This window comes from Hordeum vulgare, chromosome 7H (genome assembly GCF_904849725.1).
Source record: "Hordeum vulgare subsp. vulgare chromosome 7H, MorexV3_pseudomolecules_assembly, whole genome shotgun sequence".
Classification (NCBI taxonomy): domain Eukaryota; kingdom Viridiplantae; phylum Streptophyta; class Magnoliopsida; order Poales; family Poaceae; genus Hordeum; species Hordeum vulgare.
This window is the reverse complement of record NC_058524.1, coordinates 116,625,686-116,636,067: the sequence shown is the minus strand read 5'-3', so window position 1 is coordinate 116,636,067 and position 10,382 is coordinate 116,625,686.

Here is a 10,382-nt window from a genome sequence, read left to right as displayed (position 1 = left end):
AATCTTGAGTCGGAGGTAGTCTTAATGTGCCCATGTTGCTGTTGTGGTTCTTGAGGTGCTTGATCATACATCTTCGAATGCTCCGCGCATCCTTGCTTGTCCGTGAGAGGATTACCCCAATAATTTAGGCTTGACTGAGGGTCGGGGGATTGGTGAATTAAGTTCGTGCAAGGTTCTGGCTTGCAAGTGCATTCCAAGGTAGGAATACGTGGCAAGATAATGTGTGGGTTTTAGTCCCGGGGCTACTCATGCTGGTTAGTGACATCTAGATGCCTCGTGTTAGTACATAAGGGTTAAGGCCTTCACGTAGCTCCCTGCGGACAGGGAAGTCCTTGACTCCCTTAAGGCAGGCAGCTATGGTCGCGGGTGGTCTCCATCCTCGAGGGTGTGGCAGTGGTCTTCGAAGGCTTCTCATGAAGGGGTCTGGGTTGGATCTCGCCCATGAGTCTTAAGATCGAAGACTCAGTATTCAGGAGGGGTGCTATCATCTCAAAAGGTTCGTGAGGGTTCTGGATGGGCTGACAACCCAAGAGTATAGACCAGTCCTCAACTCCCAAGGTCCGCGGCTTGGCAAGCGGTGAATCACCTTTAGCGGGTTTTCACCATGACCCAATTAGGACTCTCGTCCTTGGTTTAGACCAAGAAGAGGCCCTCTCATTTCTCTCGCTGTCTGAAGGTTTCATCATCTTGAATCGTCGAGGCTTCTTGACATCGTTGATGTAGCCGGTGCAAGATTAGTGGTTGACATCTTTTGCTTGTTCGTAATTGTCGTGGCTTCCCAACCATGGCGGTTCTTTGTCTTGACTTGTGTAGGATAGGCTTTCGCTGTCTTGGGGTTGCTTCAAGAATCCCACCTTCTCGTGATAACACTGTACCCTCGAGAGGCATAGCGATCGTCGTTCTTGGGGTCCATCCAAACATGACTAAGGTTTATTCCTATTATTGGGTGAATAAATACGTCGTCCGTGAGGACAACACCATATTTTCCCAAGCATCACATAAGCATAGTGCTTACGAGACAAGTGAGGAGAACGGGGACTTGCCATGGATGGTTGCTGGTCGAGGGGTTCGTGGTTCAACACAATCTACTCCTTCATGTACTTGTATGACATAGACATGAGGGGTGGTGATCGGCTGAGTACGGGCCATATTCTAACGACTCAAAGTCGTTTCCTATTGTAGTAATACGACCACCTTACGGCTTGGTGAAGCTTTGGGGTTCAAGGAACTTAGGATGTGGGTGAGCAGTTAACATCTTATCTCTAAGCACATCCCTTAGATGCCAATAGTCTGACCTCTCACTCTCGACAAAATCACCCTATTTCATCAAATATACCATCTCACATGGGTCATCTCCACACCACTCATGCTAGCCAACATGAGGGTTGAGGGAAGGACTAAACCCAAACACTACAAGTATCGTACAACATACATTGCACATACGTCCCTACGCGGGAACCTCGGGGAAGCATACAAGCTGCTAAGCTTGAACTGGGATGCTACAAATCCATATGTCTAGCTAGATCATTCAATGGACAAGGTACTACATTTCTATATTAAGGAAACACTTAGTATACCAATCCAATATCTTGTTTCCTTCCTACGAATCCGATCAAGTGGTCCATCAATCTGGTCGATCACCACTGGACCCATTACTCCTACAAATCCAATATTGATGGGGATCTACATAATCACTTAGATTCCTCATAATTCACATATTATTGCAAGGATTATTTCACAATATATCCACCAACTTCCAATATCATGGCCATCTAATCTGCAAGGCCAATCCACATAGGCTCGCAAATCAATTCGATAACTCCAAGTATTCGCACTCGTTCTCCGCCGAGAATCATGGTATTATGATCGAGATAATCGGGCTAAATCCGACTTACTCCGAACCATGTGGTCTCTGTCATCATTATTACCCTATTGGGACTACCTATTTAAATCCAAAACCCAAGTCCAATAAGAACTCTTACTCGATACTCCATGTCATTATGGTAAAAAGCGTCAATCAATGTCAACTACTCGATAAAGTCAATTATACCACCAGGAATTATTGCTCGTGATCATAATCGTCCTACTAAATCCAATCTTACTCCAGGAACATGTAGCTTGCGATATTATATCCACATTGTTCCACCAAATTCACCTACCTTTACAGGATCTATGATCCACCAAGATAGTCTAGCTACATCCTCCAGACAACTATCATCAACACACCAATCTTTAGTCTAATGCTCTTATCTCCGAGATTGGTCCTTCTTATGGCATCATGGTTATGGTGCTAGCTTAATATTGAAGGATACTTGTTCACTATGGTCACTTGTTACACAAAGAACCCGGTGCTAAGCGGGGGTTTATCGGGGCTCAATAGGTGTTCTAGCAAATCCGTGTATTAGACACGTGACGAGAAAATTGGGCCGAAAAGGCTTGTGAGGGTTAGTATGGTCTTGAGAGGGTTTCCGATCTTGAGGGAAAACATAACACCTACGGGTTGCATGTGGTTAAGCATGGCATAGTCAGTGTCTTCAGTGTCAGTTCTCCGTCCAAGTGGATTCCTCGTGCATCTTGTCTTTCTGGCCTTCAGTTGTCGAGAAGGTGAGAGAGAGAGAGAGAGAGAGAGAGTAGTAGTAGCATAGAGGGGAGTGCCTAAGGTGCTATAGTGCGAGTGCAATCAAACAAGTATTAGAAAGTCACCTCAACATCAAGATGAGGCAGGTGATATAACCGCATGCTCGTTGCGTAGAGCAAAAGTGCGACTTACATCAAAGCACAAACAACAAAAATAAGCAACACACAACATGGCTCCATCCGAACCATTTCACGACTCGGCTTCACATAGGGGTTCGTGACTCATCCTACCGAAGGAGTTCTCGGACTCGATAGTCGTGCTTGTTTCGTGCTCGGGAGAGGAGTCTGCTAAGTCTTCTGGATCTTCTCATGGTGTTGCCCCGTCTCTTGTTGTTGCTCGCTGAAATGACTTGGGTTGAGTTGAAAGAATTCTCGGTGACTTCTCTTCTAGTGAGCTGCCGACAAAGGTGGTCCTTCATGGCTGTCGTTGGCAGGGTCTTCTGTTGTCTTCAAAATTTTGTCATTGTCTTGTCTTCTGAGGCTTCGAGAGTTCCAAGTGGACAATTTTATGCAATGACATTTGCATGGCATGATAGAGTTCCGACCTATCAATCACACTGATCACGATATAAACACCTAGAGCGGGGGATGAAGAGAACCATTTTCCTAATCACTTAGGTGAGGCAGACCAAATGGCAAGGTTCTCATCCACCGGTGGTGGTTGATACAACATTGATATTGACTGGGCCGTTCTATTAGCGTTGCAGATCATGGTCTTGCACATATCATGTCATGATTATCGTAGGTGAATATTGCATCACTCCCGAACATTGTCGAGGGTGTCACCATCTTCGGGGTCTCGATATTCTCGTTCCTCATGGAGGTACTCCTATTGGCGTCATCTGGTCGTAGCGTTGTCATCCTTGTCTTCAGTACTTGGGTGATTGTTTGGAAAAGTTGCTTCCTTCCAAGTTGCCCACGAGGATTTTTGTAATCCCATGGCCAGGCATAAGGGTGCTAGCGACCATTTGCATGTTTTGAAGAAGTAGACAAGGAGTATCAAGAAAATAAGAGTGGGAGTGCTAAGGCAAAAACCTTGCTTCCTTTGAAAATTTAGGAGAGGTGAGAAAGACACAGGTTTTGCAAGTACTTTTGAAGGGTCTAGAATGTAGTTGTCCTAACTAACGTCCATGCTAACTAAGGGCTTCCTACAGTCAGGATGGCTCTGATACCAGCTCTGTGGGGAACCAACTTATGAGTCGAGACCGCCGAAGGAACATGCTCAGTGATCCCAGAGATCAATGCTCACCGAACACACATATACTGAATATTAAGAGTCTTACATTTGTATTACCGTTTGATACAATAAATGACCTTACCGGTCAATTCTTACAATAAATGGCCTTGAGGGCCAACACACCAAACTAGAACAATAGCGGAAATATTGGTCGAAAGCATGAACCCATGCCATCAGCCTTAACCTACAGGCATTCTGACTGGGAAGCATCCTAGCTCGCTCAAACGTCAGCAAGGTACTCTTCACCATATCCTGATCTCTCATACCTGGTCAATGAAATAACCAGTGGCAAGCCAATGAGTACTTTGAATGTACTCGCAAACAACCCATGATATGGATAATACGTTTGGTAGAATAACAAGTGATATGCAGTATTGGTGGATAGCAGCTTAACTGTAAATAAATAAGATCATGGATGGATGTGCAACATAAATTAGATGTTGTTTAGAAGATAGGTTACGTGTATGAATATATCTGCTATGGGCTGAACACTCCGGGTTCACCCGATATGCCAAGTCACCAAACTTGGTCATATCAACTCTTTCATATTAACACCATTGTACACACACACTTGGTTTATGCGGAAACGACTGGACATAGTTTAAGAAGCACCACCCAACTGTCCTTGATCGTGGACACGGCTATTCGAATAGTTTTACACTCTGTAGAGGTATTACGTGATACGTCTCCATCGTATCTACTTTTCCAAACTCTTTTGCCCTTGTTTTGGACTCTAATTTGCATGATTTGAATGGAACTAACCCGGACTAACGTTGTTTTCAGCAGAATTTCCATGGTGTTGTTTTTTGCACAGAAATAAAAGTTCTTGGATTGACCTGGAAATTTCCGAGGATTTTTTGTGGAATATATAAAAAATACTGGCGCAAGAGTCAACCGGAGGAGTGGAGCATGGATCCCACAAGCCCACCAGACGCGGGCCCCCCTGGCCGCACCTAGCAGGCTTGTGGGACCCTCAGAGCTCCACCGCCTCCAATTCCAGCTCTATTTAGTCCCTTTCGTCCGGAAAAAAATAAAGGAGAAGAGTTCATCGCGTTTTACGATACGGAGGCGCCGCCACCTCCTGTTCTTCCTCTGGAGGGCAGATCTGGAGTCCGTTCTGGGCTCCGGAGAGGGGAGATTGTCGCCATCGTCATCACCAACCTTCCTTCATCGCCAATTCCATGATGCTTTTCACCGTTCGTGAGTAATCTCGTTGTAGGCTTGCTGGACGGTGATGGGTTGGATGAGATCTATCATGTAATCGAGTTAGTTTTGATGGGGATTGATCCATAGTATCCACTATGTTCTGAGATTGATGTTGCTACTACTTTGCCATGCTTAATGGTTGTCAGTAGGGCCCGAGTGCCATGATTTCAGATCTGAACCTATTATGTTCTCGTCAATATATGTGTGTTCTTGATCCTATCTTGCAAGTTGTAGTCACCTACTATGTGTTATGACCCAACAACTCTTGGAAATATGCCCTAGAGGCAATAAAAAATGAGTTATTATTATATTTCTTTGTTCATGATAATCGTTTATTATCCATGCTATAATTGTATTGATTGGAAACACAGTGCATGTGTGGATACATAGACAAAACACTGTCCCTAGTAAGCCTCTAGTTGACTGGCTCATTGAACAAAGATGGTCAAGGTTTCCTGACCATAGGCAAGTGTTGTCACTTGATAACGGGATCACATCATTAGGAGAATCATGTGATGGACTAGACCCAAACTAATAGACGTAGCATGTTCATCGTGTCATTTTGTTGCTACTATTTTCTTCATGTCAAGTATTTGTTCCTATGACCATGAGATCATATAACTCACTGACACCAGAGGAATGTGTTGTGTGTATCAAACGTCCCAACGTAACTGGGTGACTATAAAGATGCTCTACAGGTATCTCCGAAGGTGTTCGTTGAGTTAGTATGGATCGAGACTGGGATTTGTCACTCCGTGTGACGGAGAGGTATCTCGGGGCCCACTCGGTAATACAACATCACACACAAGCCTTGCAAGCAATGCGACTTAGTGTAAGTTGCGGGATCTTGTATTACGGAACGAGTAAAGAGACTTGCCGGTAAACGAGATTGAAATAGGTATGCGGATACTGACGATCGAATCTCGGGCAAGTAACATACCGAAGGACAAAGGGAACGACATACGGGATTATATGAATCCCTGACACTGAGGTTCAAACGATAAGATCTTCGTAGAATATGTGGGATCCAATATGGGCATCCAGGTCCCGCTATTGGATATTGACCGAGGAGTCACTCGGGTCATGTCTACATAGTTCTCGAACCCGCAAGGTCTGCACACTTAAGGTTCGACGTTGTTTTATGCGTATTTGAGTTATATGGTTGGTTACCGAATGTTGTTCAGAGTCCCGGATGAGATCACGGACGTCATGAGGGTTTTCGGAAATGTCCGGAAACGAAGATCGATATATAGGATGACCTCATTTGATTACCGGAAGGTTTTTGGAGTTACCGGGAATGTACCGGGAATGACGAATGGGTTCCGGGTGTTCACCGGGGGGGGGGGGGGGGCAGCCCACCCCGGGGAAGCCCATAGACCTTGGGGGTGGCGCACCAGCCCTTGGTGGGCTGGTGGGACAGCCCAAGAAGGCCCTATGCGCCATAGATAGAAAATGAAAGAGAAAAGAAAAAAAAGGAGGTGGGAAAAGAGAGAAGGACTCCACCTTCCAATCCTAGTTGGACTAGGATTGGAGGAGGACTCCTCCTCCCTTGGTGGCGCAGCCCTTGGGGCTCCTTGAGCCTCAAGGCAAGCCTCCCCTGCCCTCCTCCTATATATATGGAGCTATTAGGGCTGATTTGAGACAACTTTTGCCACGGCAGCCCAACCACATACCTTCACGGTTTTACCTCTAGATCGCGTTTCTGCGGAGCTCGGGCGGGGCCCTGCTGAGATTAGATCACCACCAACCTCTGGAGCGCCGTCACGCTGCCGGAGAACTCATCTACCTCTCCGTCTCTCTTGCTGGATCAAGAAGGCCGAGATCATCGTCGAGCTGTACGTGTGCTGAACGCGGAGGTGCCTTCTGTTCGGCACTAGATCGGAGCGGATCTTGGGACGGATCGCGGGATGGTTCGTGGGACGGTTCGTGGGGCGGATTGAGGGACGTGAGGACGTTCCACTACATCAACCGCGTTTCTTAACACTTTTGCTGTGCGATCTACAAGGGTACGTAGATCGGAAATCCCCTCTCATAGATGGACATCACCAGATAGGTCTTCGTGCGCGTAGGAAATTTTTTGTGTCCCACGCGACGTTCCCCAACAGTGGCATCATGAGCCAGGTTCATGCGTAGATGTCTTCTCGAGTAGAACACAAAAGTTTCTGTGGGCGGTGATGTGCGTTTTGCTGCCCTCAGTCTTTTCTTGATTCCGCGGTATTGTTGGATCGAAGCGGCTCGGACCGACATTACTCGTACGCTTACGAGAGACTGGTTTCATCGCTATGAGTAACGCCGTTGCTCAAAGATGACCGGCGAGTGTCGGTTTCTCCAACTTTAGTTGAATCGGATTTGACCGAGGAGGTCCTTGGATGAGGTTAAATAGCAATTCATATATCTCCGTTGTGGTGTTTGCGTAAGTAAGATGCGATCCTACTAGATACCCATGGTCACCACGTAAAACATGCAACAACAATTAGAGGACGTCTAACTTGTTTTTGCAGGGTATGCTTGTGATGTGATATGGCCAACGATGTGATGTGATATATTGGATGTATGAGATGATCATGTTGTAATAGTTAATATCGACTTGCACGTCGATGGTACGGCAACCGGCAGGAGCCATAGGGTTGTCTTTAAACTAACGTTTGTGCTTGCAGATGCGTTTACTATATTGCTAGGACGTAGCTTTAGTAGTAATAGCATGAGTAGCACGACAACCCCGATGGCGACACATTGATGGAGATCATGATGATGGAGATCATGGTGTGACGCCGGTGACAAGAAGATCATGCCGGTGCTTTGGTGATGGAGATAAAGAAGCGCATGATGATGGCCATATCATGTCACTTATGAATTGCATGTGATGTTAATCCTTTATGCACCTTATCTTGCTTAGAACGACGGTAGAATCATGAGGTGATCTCTCACTAAAATTTCAAGACGAAATTGTGTTCTCCCCGACTGTGCACCGTTGCGACAGTTCTTCGTTTCGAGACACCACGTGATGATCGGGTGTGATAGACTCAACGTTCACATACAACGTGTGCAGAACAGTTGCACACGCGGAACACTCGGGTTAAGCTTAACGAGCCTAGCATGTGCAGACATGGCCTCGGAACACATGAGACCGAAAGGTCGAACATGAATCGTATAGTTGATATGATTAGCACAGAGATGCTTACCACTCAAACTATTCTCGACTCACGTGATGATCGGATTTGAGATAGTGGATTTGGATCATGTACCACTCAAATGACTAGAGAGATGTACTTTTTGAGTGGGAGTTCTTAATTAATATGATTAGTTGAACTAATTGTCATGAACATAGTCTAATGGTCTTTGTGAATTACGATGTAGCTTGCGCTATAGCTCTACTGTTTTTATATGTTCCTAGAGAAAATTTAGTTGAAAGTTCATAGTAGCAAACTTTGCAGACTGAGTCTGTAAAACCGAGGATTGTCCTCGTTGCTGCGCAGAAGGCTTATGTCCTTAATGCACCACTCGGTGTGCTGCACCTCGAGCGTCGTCTGTAGATGTTATGAACATCCGACATACACGTTTCTAATGACTACACGATAGTTCAGTACAAAAATACTTAATGGCTTAGAAGCAAGGCGCCGGAGACGTTTTGAAACGTCACGGAACATAAGAGATGTTCTAAAGAGATGAAATTGTGATTTCATTCTTGTGCCCTTGTTAAGAGGTATGAGACCTCCGACAAGATTCTTTGTCCACGAAGTAGAGGAGAAAAGCTCAATCACTGAGCGTCTGCTCAGATTATCTGAGTACGACAATCGCTTGAATCAAGTGGGAGTTGATCTTCCAGATCAGATAGTGATGGTTCTCCAAAGTCACTGCCACCAAGCTGTGAGAGCTTCGTGATGAACTATAACATATCAAGGATAGATACAATGATCCTTGAGCGATTCATGATGTTTGACACCGCGAAAGTAGAAATCAAGAAGGAACATCAATAGTTGTTGGTTAGTAAAACCACTAAGTTTCGAGAAAGGCAAGGGCTAGAAGGGATACTTCGTGAAACGACAAAATAGTTGCGGCACTAATGAAGAGACCCCAGATTAAACCCAAGCCCGGGACTAAGTGCTTCTGTTATGAGGGGAACGGTCACTGAGGCGGAGCAACTCTAGATACTTGGTAGATAAGAAGGCTGGCAAAAGTCGAAAGAAGTATATTTGATATACATGATGTTGATGTGTACTTTACTAGTACTCCTAGTAGCACGAGGGTATTGGATACCGGTTCGGTTGCTAAGTGATTAGTAACACGAAATGATAGCTACGGCATAAACGGAGACTAGCTAAAGGCGAGGTGACGGTATGTGTTGGAAGCATTTCCAAGGTTGATATGATCAAAACGTCGCACGCTCCCTCTACCATCGGGATTGGTGTTGATGGGGTTATAGTCCTAGGGTAGGGTCATAGGCCTGCCCTGTAAGTCCTACCCAAGGACTACCCCTCATAAGGGACAAGGCCCTTAGTCAGTTCCGACTGAATTAAGGAGTCCCCATCGTCCAGTCGGCAACAGGTCCTCGACCATCCAGTCGTAGACTAGCATTCGGAGAACATCCAACTAACCGACTGGCTGCCACTCGGAACATCGTAACCCCCCTGGAGGGAAATGGTCATACATTTCCCTATGCATTTATTAGCATTTAGGACATACGTTACTGGTAACGTACGCATTCAATAGCCACTACTCCACCCCTGTACCGGAACCGTTGTGGAGGGCAGCGCACTCTATATAAGCCACCCTCCCCCTCTGGTGCAGGGGTTAGAAAATCATTGTATTCCATATTCCACTCGACAACAAGCTCCCAGAGCATTGAGACGTAGGGCTATTACCTCCACTGTAGAGGGGCCTGAACTCATACAACCTCGCCGTAGCTGGGACTCTGCCCATCCTTTTCGTACCCTACACATCTACTGTCAGGCTTATACCCACGACAGTTGGCGCCCACCGTGGGGCAGGCATCTGAGCGACTTCCGGCGAGTTTGCGACTACTTCCTTTCGTCATGTCGTCCGGTGGAGATTCGAGCATGGGTCACCAGATCTTCTTTGGCGCTCTCTCCTTCATCGTCGACGATTCAGCGTGGCTTCGGGATGCTCCTCTCGACGTCGAGGCGCTTCCCTGTCGTGGGGCTACGCACTTCCGTGCTGGCGCCCGCGTCATTCTTCTTTTCCAGCAGTCGGCTCCGGTGCCGACCTATACCGCCGTCACGCGCCGCAGCAAGCGGTCCCGCCGTCCGCGACTTCAGCGTTGGGTGCAACACGCCCAGGCGCT